The sequence below is a fragment of the Gossypium arboreum genome, chromosome 10 (genome assembly GCF_025698485.1).
Source record: "Gossypium arboreum isolate Shixiya-1 chromosome 10, ASM2569848v2, whole genome shotgun sequence".
Classification (NCBI taxonomy): domain Eukaryota; kingdom Viridiplantae; phylum Streptophyta; class Magnoliopsida; order Malvales; family Malvaceae; genus Gossypium; species Gossypium arboreum.
Genome location: NC_069079.1, coordinates 44,929,239 through 44,947,432, shown reverse-complemented (window position 1 = coordinate 44,947,432; position 18,194 = coordinate 44,929,239).

Sequence of the window (18,194 nt, the reverse complement as noted above, 5' to 3'; positions counted from 1 at the left end):
TATGGAGGAAGTGTGAGCAGATATCCTCTACGGTATATGGTGGCACAACCATACATATTTCTGTAAACGACGATAAATCACCTAATAAACTAGCAGCTTAGCTGCAAATATTCTGAGAAGTGTCATACTGACACTAAGCAGTGTGTAGGGCTAGATGGGTATTTAATACCCTATATGGTGTGTTGGGATGGTCAGAGATGGTATGTAGCAGGTGGGAGTAGGATTGTAAATCTGCATCTAGTCCGTTTTGATTCTGTTTCTGTATATGATATAAATTTGTTTGAATTCTAAAAGCATGACTGAATTTTTTTTTTGATATTTCTGCTTATAATTGTTATACACTGAGTTTCAAAACTCAGTGTATGTTTGTCTATTACTTTCAGGTAACCCACAGACTTAGGATGGATCGATGTGACGGGAGCTCGGTTAAGTACTTTTGTTAAAATATGCAAAATGGATTGGTCTATAGTATTTTGATTTTGGTGGACTGTTTGAGATGTTTTTAAGACTATTTAAATTTTTGGATTTTATTTTCTGGTTTAACTATTTTACTATTTTTGGTGGGCTTAAATTTTGATCCACGAAACGTTTGATTTTACAATAACAAACCGTGTTTTCAAAATTGGACCCAAATAAGATTTTTCTGCTGTAAACTCAAACATTTAAAAAATATACAAATATATATAAACAATGTTTTTATTAAAATAGTTAAGAAAGATTTGCTTCAAATAAATAAGATATTTACATATCAAGAGTTAATGACGTCTTTCCAAAACAAACGAATATTGGGTTTTCGAATGAATATGCAGTAACATCTCCAAATTTGGCCATAACATCTACGCCAGGTTTGAGTGTTACATCATAGAATTTATTGTAATTGCTAAAGTGATCAAGTTGAAAAATATGTACTTTTCCTATTTTGATATTGTTGATAGTGATTAATGTGTACAAAAGTTCACTACATGTTTCATGAAATCATAAATACATGTAGATATATATATTAAGTACATATATAATATTAAAAGGTATGTTGGACAATGATTAGTCTTCTTATATAGATAATCACCTCTATAGCTTAGTGCCTAACAAAGGTGAATTAATTTTAAACTTTAAAATTGAGAGTTTTGTGAGATCTCGAGGTTAAAATGGAAACACTATGATTCACCTCAAGTTATTTCCCCAATTTTCTTTCTGTGCATCCTTAGTTTAGTAATTAGTTTAGATAAACAAAACCCTTAATTGTTTAGGCTAGATAATAAAAAGAAAGTTAATACTAGTACTTTTAGTTCCTTTGGGATTTGACAATCCGGTCTTGTTAAAACTATACTACTGTTCGACAGGTGCGCTTGCCTTTGTCGTGGTATTAGTTAGTTTCGAGAACGGTCAATTATTAATTTTTAAAACTTATCGCGACAAGCATATCAATTTTTTGGCACCATTTCTAGGGAACTAATAAATTAGGAACAGTCAATTTTTATTACTTTAGCCATTTTATTTTTATTGCAATTTAAAATTTTTATTTTCTTTTCTAATTTTTCGTTTATTCACTTCTGGCAGGTTTTTATAGTGCATGACTAGAAGAAACCCGTCGGGACTATTACTTTTTGATAGTGAGATCGATCACACAGCTCGCAGAAACCAAAGAGAAATAAAATGAAGCCTAAGATACACAGAGGAAGAGCAAGAGGACGACATTCACACCACAACCGAGAAGATGGCTGAAAATCAGGAAAATTTGCTACCTCCTGCGATTACTGCTGACCCAGTAAACCAGAATCCTACTCCACGCACTAAGTATAGTTTAAAATTAATTCACCTTTGTTAAATTTGTTATGTTACCATGTAGTGTAGTTAAAAGAAACTGAATTTAAAAAAAAATTCCCCGAAAAACCAATTTGGGTGGTTTGTGCTGTGAAAATCAAAGAGATGATAAAAAAAAGTTTAGATATTTTTTGTTTGTTGGAATAGGAGAATAAATCCCATATTAATGGAAAAAATTAAACTTTGAGAGATATTGGTTGCCTATCATCCTTGAGAAGAACAAAAATTAGGTTTTGTTTTGTATTGTATTGGTGCAAGTTATCTGTTGTTGTTGTTTCTGTTTCATTTCCTCACAACTTTGAACCTTGACAAGGTTATAGTATGGAAACACAACCTAACCAAAAAGGTCCAAAAGAGCCAGCGTAAAATAAGTTTGATTAATACACTAATACACGAAGAACCTTCTTATTCCATATTACCTCAGATTTAGTACGCCACTGAATTTTACATTTTCTATGTATAATAGGTTAAAATTTCTAAGACTTCCAAGTTAACTAGGTAGTAATATTACTTTTATAGTCATCTCTTATTCTAGTCTACTACTATCAGAGTTAAAAAACTATAACTTGCTGCTATCAAATTATCTAGAATCAAGAAAGGTACTGGTTTATTGATAAAAATTGTTGTTATCAAGTTGGATTATGTGTCCATTATAGAAGAGGTAAAAATTAGAAACTTATAATTATGCTAGAAAATATTAGTTAGTTTATAGTTATGTGAGTGAATGCATGAATCTTGAATGAAAGAAATTTCCCCGATTGTTGTTGGTGGATATTATATATTTATCCCTTAATACCTTTAGAAACTTTATGGATTTAGTTCTCCTTTCATTTATGTTTGAAATTTTATTTAATTGGGGATTTTTGATTTGTTGTTTTATTTTTTAAATATGCTTAAGTTCCTCTTAAAGGAGGTGAATTTCTATTTACTTGTTATTCTCTTGACTTAAAAGAGAAGTTTGTCATGCTGAAAATGGTTTATATTGTTTTTATTTGTTAATTTTTCCCCTTGTTCCTTGTTCTTTACTTGAAGGATGGTAGAATGGTAGATTGATTTGAAGGATGGTAGAATGGTATATCTAGACATTTGCTTTCAATAAAATAAATATTTTGCATTTATATGAATTTCTGATTTGTTAAGTTTTGTTATAATTAAGTATTTGCTTTAGTGGTTAAGGGCTTTGGTGGTGTGTTTATGGGTTCAAATCTCATCTATTGGAATTTTATTATTTTTGTCCCTATACCTGTCTTGGTCCTTATGACTTAATTATGTTTTCATTAAATTTGTGTCAAAATAAGCTTGTTAGTCTAGTGTTAAGATGTTAGCTTTTTGTGTTCAAATCTCTACACAAGCAAGTGAAAATATTTTTACTTCTTGTTTATGTCGTCCAAGAATCAAAGATTGTGTTTAAATCAAATTCTAGGGTAAGTTATCAGGTGGTTGAAGAATTAATTTGGTTAGGATTTAGATTTTATTTAAAATATATGGGTTGCTTTACAAAAAGAGATTTTTGTATTTTTACTTTATTTTCCCAAAAACCTCACACACGTTCCTCTCCTCTCTCCCTTATTCTTTGCTTCAGTTTCTTTTTATTTCTTTCCCTGTTTCACGTGGGTTTTGGTTTAGCAAGGGATTTTCAATTGTTATCATATTATTTTCCTCTACTCCTATTTTTCTGAAGTTCCGTCGTGCCATTACTTTGTTCAATCAATACGTGTAAGTGCTTTTTATCAAGTGCTTGCTTGAGGTTGTGGGTGGACGAAATTGTATTCCTTTTTGTAGTGTAATTTTGTTATGTGTAAATCTTTGATCAGTGATGACCTCGAGATTCACGTTCCTCTAACTATTTAAGTTCGTGTTGTGGTTGTTTTCGTGCAAGGGTATTTTGATTTGGGGCTATTGTGGCTACGTGGTTATTCGTTTGTGGGTTCATATGGTATTTTTTTAGGAAATATCAAGGACTATATCCTCTAAATTGTCTGTTTTTGTTACTAATTTTGTGATCTATTTGACATTTTTAGGGTTTGGAAGCCTCATGTGTGATTCGCATAAAAAACAGTCAAGGTATGTAATGAAAACCCAAGAAAACAGCAAAAAACGAAAGCCAAAAATTGGAACTCTCGACACCACGTGGCCATGTGAGACACACGGCCTGGGCCAATTAGGTTGTATGGGCCACACGGGCTTGTGTGAGACTATGTGGGCCAAAAATCTAAAATTTTACCTTAGGTCTGTAAGCGTCATTCGGGTTGAATGTAGGCCTTTCGTAGGGTCTATATGACATAAATTAAGCTTTAAAACATGATTTCTGATGTTCTAAAAGTGTAAAATTTGATATGTGTATGCATGATTAATATGTTAGATGCCTAGCATGAACTGTTATTTGATAAGTATGATCTGTATCGGTTATAAAGCATGCATGACATGTAAATATATTACATTTGTAAGTTCTGCATGTGCATTTGGGTTGTGATTTGTGTTATGGAGGAAGTGTGGGCAGTATAATTATCTACCATATCTAGTGGCATGCCACATGTGTATTTGGCGATAAATCACCTATTAGTCTGGCAGCTAAGATGCAAATATTCTGAAAAGTGTTATACCGGCACTAAGCGGTGTGTAAGGTTGGATGGGTATTTAATATCCTATATGGTGTGTTGGGATGGTTGAATATGGTGTGTAGTCGATGGGGGTAGGAATATAAATTTGCATTTGATATGTTCTAATATTGTATCTGATTATGAGATATGTTTGATTGGAACCTTGAAATGATATCTATTGATTTTGTTATATATTATACACTGAGCATGTAAGCTCACTCAATTTGTTTGATTCTTAGGTAATCTTTAGACATAAGTAGGTCAGTGCAACGAGAGCTTAGTTATTTAAGTAACTTTAAAACTACTTGTATTTATTTCAGTTGATTTGGACTGTTTTAAGGGTTTGGATTTTTATTTTTTATTTTTTATTTTTATTCGTTTTAACGCATTTCTGATGATATTCGTTTTATTTGCAAACCAAAGTTTTTCTCACAACGAATCTCATTTTACAAAAGCAAAATAAATCATGTACACCGCTGTAAAATTAAAGGTTTTAAAATATTTATAAACAAACAATGGTTTCATCAATTTCAATTATAAAAGAATGCTCTCTAATAAACCGGATTTTAGCAAAATAAGAGCAAACGACATCTTTTCAAATCAAACGTATTATGGGTTTTCATATATGTTGCAGTAACATCTCCAGATCTGGCCATAACGTCTAGGTTAGGTTTGGGGTGTTACATTTTCAGTGAGTGTGCACAAGAATCCAGCAAAGATGGATTCTTGATCCTTCTATGCTCTAATTATATACCCCTTTTTGTTTTGGTACAGATAATTATACTTAGTTTTTGTAACATCCGTATTTTAACTAAGGGTTTGGTATAATAATGGATCGGGTCAAGAATTAGTGCAAAATTTTTGAAATATAATAAATAGGAATTTTGTGTATTAAATTAGGAAGTATTTAGATCCGATAAGAAATTAGAAAATACTCCTTAGGTAGAAAAATTTTAAGTAGGTACATTGACTTAATTGAAAGAATAGAGAATTTGTTGTGGCCAAAGTAGGAAAAATAATAAGTTAGGAGATATATAGTAGTAGAGAAAAGGAAGGCAGGATGAAGAAGAAAATTTAACCAAGATGTTGTATGAGTCATCCTAGGAAATATGAAAGATGAGGAAGGACAAAGTGGTAATTAGCCAAGTAGATATTTATTAGGTGTAATGATGATGGGTAAAAGTATAAAGATGGATGACTTAGGGACTTATTAGCAATTTGACCATCTTAATTGATATGCATATTGTGATAAGTTTTAAAAATTTATAATTGACCGTTCTCGAAACTAACTAATACCACAACAAAGGCAAGTGCACCTGTCGAACAGTAATATAGTTTTAGCAAGACCGGATTGTCGAATCCCAAAGGAACTAAAAGTACTAGTATTAACTTTCTTTTTATTATCTAGCCTAAATAATTAAGGGTTTTGTTTATCTAAACTAATTACTAAACTAAGGATGCACAGAAAGAAAATTGGGGAAATAAATTTTGGGAAAACTGAATGATTTGGACAATACCTAAAGGAAAAATCCACCTAGACTTCACTTGTTATTGACTTTGAATCAGACGATTTATTCACTTGACTTGATCCGCGAAAATCCCTAATTTATATTATTATCTCTCTCGAGACTAACAACGTCTAACCCTAGATTGATTAATTGAAATCTCTTTCTAATTAACTCCCTAGTGTTGAATTAACTCGATCTATGGATTCCCTTATTAGGTTTCACCTTAATCCGGCAAAATCTTGTCACCCTATCTCTAAGCGTGCAATCAACTCCGTTTAATTATGTTAGATCTACTCTTAGACAGGGACATTTTCTCCTCTGAATAAGCACATCAATACTTGAATCAATATCCTCGAATATTAAAGCAAGAATTAAGAATTCATAATTAAGAACAAGTCAAATATTTATCATACAATTCAGATAATAATAACAAGATCCGTCTTAGGTTTCATTCCCCTTAGGTATTTAGGGGATTTAGTTCATATTTATGAAAGAAAACATCTCAAAAGAATAAAGATAACAAAACATAAAGAAAACCCAAAACTCCTGAAGGAAATTGAAGGGAAACCTTCAGTCTTGACGATGAATCCAGCTTCTGAGATGGATCAATCAACTTTCCTTGAGTAATTCCTTGCCTCCTACTCCGTGTCCCCCTTCTAAGTGCTTGCTCAGGTATTTAAATAGGCTTTATAATGCCTAAAAGCCCTCAAGAGTGGCTTTTTCCAAATAGAACTAAACTTGGACTCGACAGGGATACGCTCGTGTGCGATTTCTCCAATCCGTGTTCAAGGCTGTTACATAGGCACGAGCGTGTGGTCTACCTGTGTAAGTTGTGCTTCGATTCTTCCAAATAGACACGGTCGTGTGGCTTACCCGTGTGAGGAAGTCCAGGCCGTGTTGATTTCTCATGTTGGTCTATTTTCTCCGTTTTCGGCCTGTTTCTCGCTCTTTTTACTCTCCTATGCTCACCTAAGTGTAAAACATGAAATTAAAGGATTAGGAGTATCAAATTCACCAAATCTAAGGATAATTCATCCAAAAATATGCTAAGCATGAGGTAAAAATATGTATAAATTATGGTTTATCAAATACCTCCACACTTAGGCGTTTGCTTGTCCTCAAGCAAAATCCTCAACTCACAATCAAAATAAGTTCTTCTCAAATTATAATCCCTATCAATAATATCTAAAAATAAACCATAAGTAATCATACATTGAGAATTCAACTAGAAGAACATCAAAGTTTCAAACATTCCAAGTTGAGCATTTTATCACGAAAACATAGGTGTCTCCCCTCATCTAAGTGATTACTTTTGATTCAAAATATCACAAAGTTTTAACATCCTCACTAAAGATCCACTCAAATCACTCGAGGTGTTTAAGGAAAATAAATGAAGCACTCATTAGTCAATATGAAAAGTTATTACCATAGGCTTGCATGAAAATCAAATCTCCACCACTATATATTAAGATGATACATCAATCAAAAGGTCTTTAGAGGGTTGTAACGTGGCTTTGGTTAGGGGGTGTGGTCGTAAGCTGAAAGAAAAGGTTAGAATCGAGATTGAATTGAAAAATTACCTAACTAGAAAAATAACTAATTATCAATCGTATACAAGTGAGCTTTTTCTCAGAATATGGAATTGAACACTTAAGCTCAAAAATAACGAATTACTACTAATATATATATATATGTATGTATTGTATTTTTTTTGAACAAGAATTAACACATAACATAGACTAACTATCAAAGATAAAACATAACTAAGCAATTTATTCAAATCAAATCTCGACAAAAATAGGGATCAAATTGAGAGGATTTCAACAAAAATGGATTATAGGTTAATATTAAGGGTAAATCAATAAATGGCTTGTTAGGATCAAAGGGGGTTCACTAATGGTTAATTATGAAGGTAGGCTTTTATGGAGTGAGTGGGTTAAACCTAAGTGCCTTTATCATCTCGACATATCAAATCAAAGGTGTGGTCTTGACATGTATAATCAGGCAAGTTCTAGAATAACAAATCATTATTGACGTACTCAAAACAACAATAAAAGTGAGCATGAAAGAAATAATAGATGTTCTTAAAGGTTCAAGATCTTACAAAAATTATGGCTTTTTGATGTTAAACCTGTGAATTTCAACTCAAGATAATACCTGAACTTGGAGAAACAACCTAAAAATTTTTAAAACTCAAAAATCAACTTATCATGCTTGATTCTCTAATTCCTTAAAGTTTAAACCATCAATGCATGAATGCCTAAGTTTTTATTCAAGAAATATCAATAAAGATCATAAATTAATCAAAATTCATTCTAATACTGATATGAGAAGATCACATGAGAATAAGACAAAATTTAGGGATTTTTCTGATAAAGATATAAACAACCCCCTCACACTTAAGATGTACATTGTCCTTAATGTACAAAGTTAGATTTACGACGATATAGATATAAGATCATAAGATAGGGAGAGAAGTGAAACTTTTTGAATGATGAATGAACTCCTTGAATTGGAGTTATGGAGAATAATCGGCCAAAGCAATGATAAGATTGGAGGAGGAGACTCCGGTGGTGGTAGAGGTTGGGTTCCACAACCACAGTGTCTAGCGAAAAGGTTATCGTGGTGGTCGGGCATGACATGGCAATCATGGAGAACCTTTTTCCAGTAGATTTTCAAGTTCATAAGTGATGGTGAGCTTTGGAGCTCTTAATAACTGTGATAAAATCAAGAACTCTTTAGGAAATATAAAGAGGCATAATTACTCGTAATGAAATAGCCGAAACTATAAATTGTTCAATAAAAAATATAAAGCCTAAAAATGAAATAGTATTAAAGGAAAATAAAATAAAAAGTACTTTAAGAAGATAAATAAAGATAAAAGTGAAAATAAAAATAATAAATAAAAAGTTTTTAAACATCGTCATTGTCGGATGGTTCGCGAGGTGGTGGTGGGGATGATATGTGAAGGTGCTGACAAATTTGATGAAGAGTAGCATCAATATAATCAAAGTGCTGAAAACACTGCTGCTCAAATTGAGTAAGGCGCTCAGAGATGTCAGAGTATGAAGTCGCCGCATGAACTAGACAATGGATGGGTGGTGGCTGAGACGGTGGGTCCTCGTTTCGTGGAGGGACATCATCAAGAATGTCCTCTGGGTCCTCCTGCTCAGCTGACTGGACGAGACAGTACTGAGGAGGGTCAGTTCCATGTCGTCGCTCGATCATCCTCATATGAAGCATGCTCGAGATGCCCTGTGGGGACATTTGGCTGATAAGGGTGAGGAAAGATGATTGTGCTGCTGTGTTGAGGAGCTCGAAGTACCGTGTCAGTCTAGTTACATAGGGGCCAATGGAGATGACTCATCTCCTATGCCGCTTCGTCTGATGGCGAATGGCGGGGGTAATGAAATAGGCAAGGTCGAAAGACGTGCCCGTTCACCATGTTCTACAAGAAATAGGCATCGTGAGTGTTAACGACGCTGGTGCTTTCTCACCGTCCTGTCAAAGTATGGGCCAAGATGGCGTGTAGGTACCGCAGGGATGGAGCGAGGGCTGATGCCTTAGAGCGGCTAGGATCATAGGTGGCCGAGTCAAGGACTAAAGCACTCCAACACTTCGAAGGAGAATAATAGATATGGAGATGGACGGTGTCAAGTTCGTTGTCGTCCATGAACTCCTCCGTGTACAGTCCCAGTACGATTCTAAACTCAGGTACGCTTAACTAGAAAACCAAACCACCAAGGCGGAACTGGACCATTCCTGGATCATCAAACTCTATCATAAAGGTTTGGAAGTGAAAGGTCGAATAGGGTTCCAGTGTGAGCTTGAGGCACGTCGGCTCGATGATCCCAAAGAAGAGCTCCCATGGATTAGTCAACAGAAGGGCTCGGACTGCGTTAGCCAGTTAGATTTGTTCAAGTGCAGCTTAGTCAATGCAGCAGCCCGCACCTAGGGGTCGGGCCCGAAGTATCTGAAAGAGTTCTTCCTAGGGTCCTAAGGGGAACTGAATAAAGGGGTGCTTGATCTCCGCGGTAGGACCCGAGGATGACACTGCTCTTTTCTTCTTCTTTGAAGGGGGGACAGCGGTTTTCTTACTACGATTTGACATGATATTTGCAATGGCAAGACAAAATAAACAATAATAAAAAAATAAAATTACTCCCTAAGGATAGCATGGAAAAATATGCAATGCATGTTAGAACTAAATAGAGATACTTTATAGGAGTCATGTACTAAAAACAATTATGCTGAAAGATAACCTGATCAGATATTTTAAGTCATTACTACGAATAGGAATACGAGAATAATGACTAGTGAATGAATGTATGTGGGAATAATAATATGGGAAATAGATTGAAGTCCATGGCAACACAAGAATGAATGTACCATAATCCATCAACTAGAATAGTAAGAAACAAAGAGCATAAGCATGGCTATTATTATAACTATGAAGATTAACAGTCAAGAAAAATCAAATTAGTAAACGAAATGAAGAGGAAAGAATGAACAAACACAATAGCTTGGTAGAGGAAGGAGCTTGGGTCGTCAATGGTGATGCTGTGGTCGGCACATAGGCGTGGTAAGGAGGACGTGGACAGGAGTTGCAACAGCTAGGGTTAGGGATTTTGGGGAAAGGGAAAATGAATAGTGAGGGATTTATATAGATTTTGGGGCACAAGCTGTGGGGCACGCCTGTGTACCCTTATTTCAGCCCATGTTTATCATGATTTTCAAATTTGGGCGTATCTGAAATTCGCCCCACGCCCGTGTCCTTTGGACGTGTTAGTGCACACGGCCGTGTCACACGACCATGTCCCACGACCGTGTCCTACTTCGTTCGCTTCTCCCATGCCAGTGTATATAGGTGCACGCCCATGTTGTTTTATCAGTCTTGAGCACGGATGTTGGGCACGGGCGTGTCGCACGCCCATGTTGTTTTCTCAGTTTCAACCACGGCTTCTAGACACGGGCGTGTCGCACGCTCGTGTTGTTTTGACAGATTCACCCACGGCCAAGTCGCACGGTCGTGGAAGCTTATCGTATCCCGTATTAGTGAAAAATTTTACCCTATTTTCACACGACCGTGTCTCCACCCGTGGTGTGAGCACAGCCTAAGGCACACCCGTGTACCTGGTCGTATGGATTAGAAAACCTGTGTTTCAAGGACTCAGTTAGTGATTAGATGTTAAAAACTAAAATTTTAAAGCAATCAATACTGTTAGTGCTCGGGTTGCCTCCCGAGAAGCTCTTATTTAGAGTCTAAGCTCGACTTACCTCTCTTTTGCGTGATCACGGTGGTGCAAGAAGTTTACACTCCTCATTTTTGCTATCAATTTCATCAAAATAAGGTTTTAAACGAGTACTATTTACCTTAAAAGTGCCAAATTTGGGATGAATTACCTCGACTGTACCGTATGGAAAAATGCTGAGTACCGTAAGAGGGATTACTCTGTTAGGTTCAGAAGTGGCAATACGAGAGTCTGTTGCATCTAGTAGTACTTTGTCTCCAACCTTAAGTTTATTTGGTGAAATATTGAGCTCGTCATGGCTTGGTTTTGGTTTATCGTGTGTCCTTGGTTTATGTGTTGGCCATTCATCTAGTTCTTCAATTTGTAGCCTTCGTTCTTCATAGATTGGTTCTTTGTTGTTACTTAAACAAGGCTCATGAGCGCTCTTCGAACGTGTTTCCTATAAAGAAGGTTGCACCACATGGTCAGTATTAGTAGTACAATTTGTATAATCACCCTCGATATTTGATGTGTTAGTTGAATTACGAGCTTGAAGAGTGATTGCTTCCTTACCCACACGAAGTGTGAGTTCACCTGTACCAACATCAATTATAGTTCTAGCAGTTGCTAAAAAAGGCCTTTCTAAAATTAAAGGCACATTACTATCCTCTTCTATGTCTAGAATAATGAAATCAACTGGGAATATGAATTTGTCAATTTTAACGAGTACATCTTCAATAATACATCTAGGAAATCTGATAGTTTTATCGGCTAACTGAATGCTCATCCTAGTTTGTTTGGGTTTCCTAAGATCTAGTTGTTTAAACATTTTATAAGGCATGACATTGATACTAGCCCCTAAATCAACCAAAGTATTATTAACATCTAAGCTACCAATTAAACAAGGAATCGTAAAACTCCCTTGATCTTTCAATTTGTTGCCCAGCTTATTCTGTAGTATGGCTGAGCAAACTGCATTTAACTCCACATGCGACGCCTCATCCAATTGCCGCTTATTTGTTAAAAGCTCCTTTAAGAATTTGACTGTGTTTGGAATTTGCGAAAGAGCTTCAATAAATGGTAAGTTAATATGTAATTTCTTTAAAAGTTTAAGGAATTTACCAAATTGTTCGTCTGTTCCGTCTTTATTCGTTGCATTGGGGTATGGCACACGAGGTTTGTACTCTTTACTTATCAATTTTTGTTTACTGTGGTCCACCTCACCTTTACTTTTACTTCCCACAATTCCTTGCCTCGGTTCTGGTTCAGGTTCGACTAACCCTTCCTCATCTTGAATGGTGATTGCATTGATCTATTCCCTTGGGTTAGATTCAGTGTTATTCGGTAAGCTACCTTGTGGTCATTCAGAAATCAATTTGGCGAGCTGTCATTTCTGAGCTAAAGTAATAAAAATTGAGTGTTCCTAATATATTAGTTCCCTAGAAACGGTGCCAAAAAATTGATATGCTCATCGCGATAAGTTTTAAAAATTTATAATTGACTATTCTCGAAACTAACTAATACCACGACAAAGGCAAGCTCACCTGTCGAACAGTAGTATAGTTTTAACAAGACCGGATTGTCGAATCCCAAAGGAACTAAAAGTACTAGTATTAACTTTCTTTTTATTATCTAGCCTAAACAATTAAGGGTTTTGTTTATCTAAACTAATTACTAAACTAAGGATGCACAGAAAGAAAATTGGGGAAATAACTTTTGGGAAAACTGAATGATTTGGACAATACCTAAGGGAAAAATCCACCTAGACTTCACTTGTTATTGACTTTGAATCAGACGATTTATTCACTTGACTTGATCCGCAAAAATCCCTAATTTATATTATTATCTCTCTTGAGACTAACAACGTCTAACCCTAGGTTGATTGATTGAAATCTCTTTCTAATTAACTCCCTAGTGTTGAATTAACTCGATCTATGGATTCCCTTATTAGGTTTCACCCTAATCTGGCAAAATCTTGTCACCCTATCTCTAGGCGTGTAATCAACTCCACTTAATTATGTTAGATCTACTCTTAGACAGGGACATTTGCTCCTCTGAATAAGCACATCAATACTTGAATCAATATCCTCAAATATTAAAGCAAGAATTAAGAATTCATAATTAAGAACAAGTCAAATATTTATCATACAATTCAGATAATAATAACAAGATCCGTCTTAGGTTTCATTACCCTTAGGTATTTAGGGGATTTAGTTCATATTTATGAAAGAAAACATCTCAAAAGAATAAAAATAACAAAACATAAAGAAAACCCAAAACTCCTGAAGGAAATTGAAGGGAAATCTTTAGTCTTAATGATGATCCGGCTTCTGAGATGGATCAATCAGCTTTCCTTGAGTAATTCCTTTCCTCCTACTTCATGTCCCCCTTCTAAGTGCTTGCTCAGGTATTTAAATAGGCTTTAGAATGCCCAAAAGCCCTCAAGAGTGGCCTTGTCCGAATAGAACTAAACTTGGGCTCGACAGGGACACGCCCGTGTGCGATTTCTCCAATCTGTGTTCAAGGCTGTTACATAGGCACGGGTGTATGGTCTACCCGTGTAAGTCGTGCTTTGATTCTGCCAAATGGACACGGCCGTGTGGCTTACCCGTGTGAGGAAGTCCAGGCCGTGTTGATTTCCCATGTTGGTCTGTTTTCTCCGTTTCCGGCCCGTTTCTCGTTCTTTTTACTCTCCTATGCTCACCTGAGTATAAAAAATGAAATTAAAGAATTAGGAGCATCAAATTCACCAAATCTAAGGATAAGTCATCCAAAAATATGCTAAGCATGAGGTAAAAATATGTATAAATTATGGTTTATCATTAATTAAAAAGGTGAGATATTTTAGTGGAATGATATAGAAAAGTGGAGAAAAAAAGAAGATGAAAGATATAATCTTTTTCAACCCCCAAACCGTCACTTCTTCCCCCCCCAAGTTTCATCCAACTTTTCTTTTAATTCCCTTGTCCTTCCTCCATTGTTGAACCATTCAAGCTTCAAACCTTCCTTTTTTTCTTTGAAATTTCTTTAGTAAAAACCAAAGAGAAGGCTAGTGAACAACTTTATTTCATGAGAAAATTTCCATAAATGGGTTTAAAGAGAGAAAAGCATGAGTTAGAGTTTTGGGTGTTCAAAGAACTAAGGTAACAGATGATGAAATTATCATACCATATATGTTTATTTTTATTAAATAGTATAGGAAAGTCACCTAATTGTGGTTTTTAACTTATAAATGTTATATGTTTTATATGAAATTGAAGAGAAAGAAAAGAAAGGAAGGGACCTAATTGAAGAAAAAAGGAAAGAGAATGCTAAGGAGTGAAAGAATAAGAAAATACATCATCTCAATCTTTTTGTTGTAAGTCTTGCAAGATTTTTAAAATTATTTTTATTTAAATACTTATATTGTAGTATGGAATTACTTAGAATAGAAATGTAAAATATATGTTTAAATTTGTAAATAAATAATAAAAAAGAGATTAGATTATGAAATTATGAAATTTATAAAGAAAATTATAGGTGGAGAATATGAAATGGTATATTGTTTGAACACTAAGTAATAATGTTGTGGTAAAAGTATATGTGTGAAAAAGGTGTGATATTTGGGATTTGTAAAATGGAGAATAAATTGTAGATGATGGAGAAATGTGAAATATTTTCTGAAATACTTATGTAAAGTATTTAAATGTTTGAAATTCAACTTTTATTCCTAAGTAGACAAAATTAAAACTACTAAGATATTAGTGGCATGACATTAAAGGACCTTAGTGCGCTCTCCGATTATTAGCACATTAGTGCTCTCCGTTTAGCACATTCATGCTCTCTGTTTAGTACTTTAGTGCTATCTGTTCATTAGTGCATGATAATGCACCTCTGTATTTGTTCCGTATATCTGGTATGTTCTATAAAAGTCTATTATAGACTAAAGATATGAAATGTAAACAAAAGTGAATCATTAAAGTGTTAAGTTAAGTTTAGTAACTTTCAAAGGTAAGTTAAATTTTGTTAAAGAAATGTAGAATTGTATGAATTTAGTATGTGTGTAAACATGTATTAAATTGAATAATTTTAAGATAATAAGTTACGATTCAATTACCAATTTATTCTTGTAGTGCTTACTAAGCCTTCACCAGCTTATCGCGTTTATTTTAACACGTAGGTACAATTAGACTCGAAGAGATAAAGTCCGACTAGGAGATCTCTCATCTCATCACATCCCAAATAGCTCCAATAATAGGTATTATATTTTGAGTTACAATGGCATGTACATAGGTAGACTAAATGTGTTCCCAAGTGTTAAGGACTAAAATGTAAACTCTTGAAACTTTATCTATTTTGGTTTTTATTTGAAGTATTTTGGTTCTATATAAAATGAATTATTGAAGTTATAAGTATGTTTGTAAATGTGGTATGTTAATGTGATAATTGTGATCGATTTGGAGTTGTTTTAAGTAGTTTAAATACATCTTGAATTGGTCTTAAGTGTTGAGTTGAATCCAATATATTGTAGAGGGTTTTAGTGAAATTTTAAACTGATTTTTGCCAAAATTTACCCAAGATATCGGTACCTAGGCTTTGAAATACAAAATTTCCAAAATAGAATGTGATTTTGGTATTGTTTTCAACACCAGTATCGATATTGAAGGCTAGGTATTGATACCTAAGTCTAAGGTATCGATACCTTCATCAAAATTTGAATTTCAAGAGTTCCAGAATGTCATTTTGGTATTGATTTCGCATAGTGGTATAGATATTTTTCCTAAGTCTAAGGTATCGATACCTTTTGTTTTGGTATAGATATTTTTCCCTTGTTTTCAGTAGAAACAGTGTTAAAATAATTTCCAAACATAATCTAATATCCAATAATGACCCCACATGTTTATATTAATAATTTTTGGGTTAAATAAGTTAAAATACTATGTATAAATGTTTAAATTAAATAGTGTCTAGCCAAAACCATTTTGGCACCAAATGTAATAGTCTTATACTGGGTCCATACGATCGGGCCGGGTATAGGGGTGTTACAGTTATCTAATAGCTCGCTGACATAAATTCACAGTTGATATTTTTATGGTCCACTGATTTAAGATCACGACTATCGATTTTCTAACAGCTCGCTGACCTACATTCGCAACTGATATTTTTGCGGCTCATTGATTTAAGATCGTGACCATCGGCTTTCTAATAGCTCGATGACCTACGTTCGTAGCTGATTTTTTTACGGTCTCCTAATTTAAGATTGCGACCATCGGTTTTTTAACAGCTCGCTGACCTACGTTCCCAGTTGATATTTTTACGGTCCGCTGATTTAAGATCGCGACCCTCGGTTTTCTAATAGCTCGCTGACCTACGTTCACAGCTGATATTTTTAGGGTCTGCTGATTTAAGATCGCGACCCTCGATTTTCTAACAACTTTCTAACCTACGTTCACAGTTGATACTTTTATGGTCCATTGATTTAAGATCACGACCCTTGGTTTTCTAACAGCTCGTTGACCTACGTTCACAGCTGATATTTTTATGGTTCGCTGATTTAAGATCGCGACCTATTTTTCTCTAATAGCTCGCTGACCTATGTTCACAGCTGATATTTTTATGATCTGTTGATTTAAGATCACGACCCTCGATTTTCTAACAGCTTGTTGACTTACATTCACAGTTGATATTTTTACGGTCCGCTGATTTAAGATCACGACCCTCAATTTTCTAATAGCTCCATGACCTACATTTACGGCTGATATTTTTATAGTCATTGATTTAATATCGCGACCTTTGGTTTTCTAACAGCTCGTTGACCTACGTTCACAGGTGAGATTTTTATGGTCCGCTTATTTAATATCGCGACCCTTGATTTTCTAGCAATTTGCTTATTCATGATCATGATTGTTGTTTTTAAAGCTCGTTAATTTCTTAAACAAGGCGGGGAACAAATCTTTATTTACGGAAAATACAGTTCGCATTATTTTGCAATACAATTTGGACTCCTGTACCACACTATTGGACAACAAAATTTGTTTAGTAAAGTTTCAAATTAGAACTTATATAGTACGTCACAAATCAACGTTTCACACGTGTGAACTTATCTCAGAAGAGTCACTTTACAACTTTTCCTCGACAAAGTGAGGGATAAATTGTTATATATAATTATAAAAAAAATAATCTGACCCAATTAACCCCTTATATAATAAAATTTCAAAGACTCTCTCTACGGGAGACATTCCAAACAATCGACCACTTCTTTCTCCACTTCTGTTCACATAATATATCAACATTATATTAATAATATAAATTTATAATTTAAATTAAATAGAATTATACTACTAACTAATAAATTAAGTAAAAATTAGGCTCAGCTGAATATAGGTAAAAGCTAGAAAACTATCGAATAGGATGGATCCGAAGATTCGGCCATTAAAAGGAAGCAGCCACGAAAACAATATTTTAACCACAGAAGCCTAATTTTATTGTAGAATATTTTGAAATTACATATTATGATACCAATACTTTTTTTTAATTTTAAATATTCTATATCCTGTTATCATTATAGATTTTAATTACATATAAAACAAATACTATTTTTAGGATAACGTTTCTAGAACAGTCACTTTCTCAATTTTCTTTTTAATTTTTTCATTTGTTTGTTTCTACAACATGTTATCTCAATGATGATAAATAAATTTCCATTTTTTAATTTTTGGTTTTGATAGAAAAATTTAGGGTACGTTTGTTTTGCAGAAAATAATTTATGAAAGATATTTTTTATATAAAATAGTTTAGCACAGAAAATATATAGAAAATATGTTTTTCATAAATTAATTTATCCTTTAGAAAAATATTTTTAAAAATAATTTTATAAATAATTTTATTTTATATAAAAATTAATTTCAACCAACCATAATATTATTATCTAAACAATAGTTTTATTTTAATTTTTAAAATATAAAAATAAAATTCAATATCACCAAACATACATAACTAATTTTTTTATATTTGATAATATAATAAATTATTAATATATCTAGTATAATTTATTA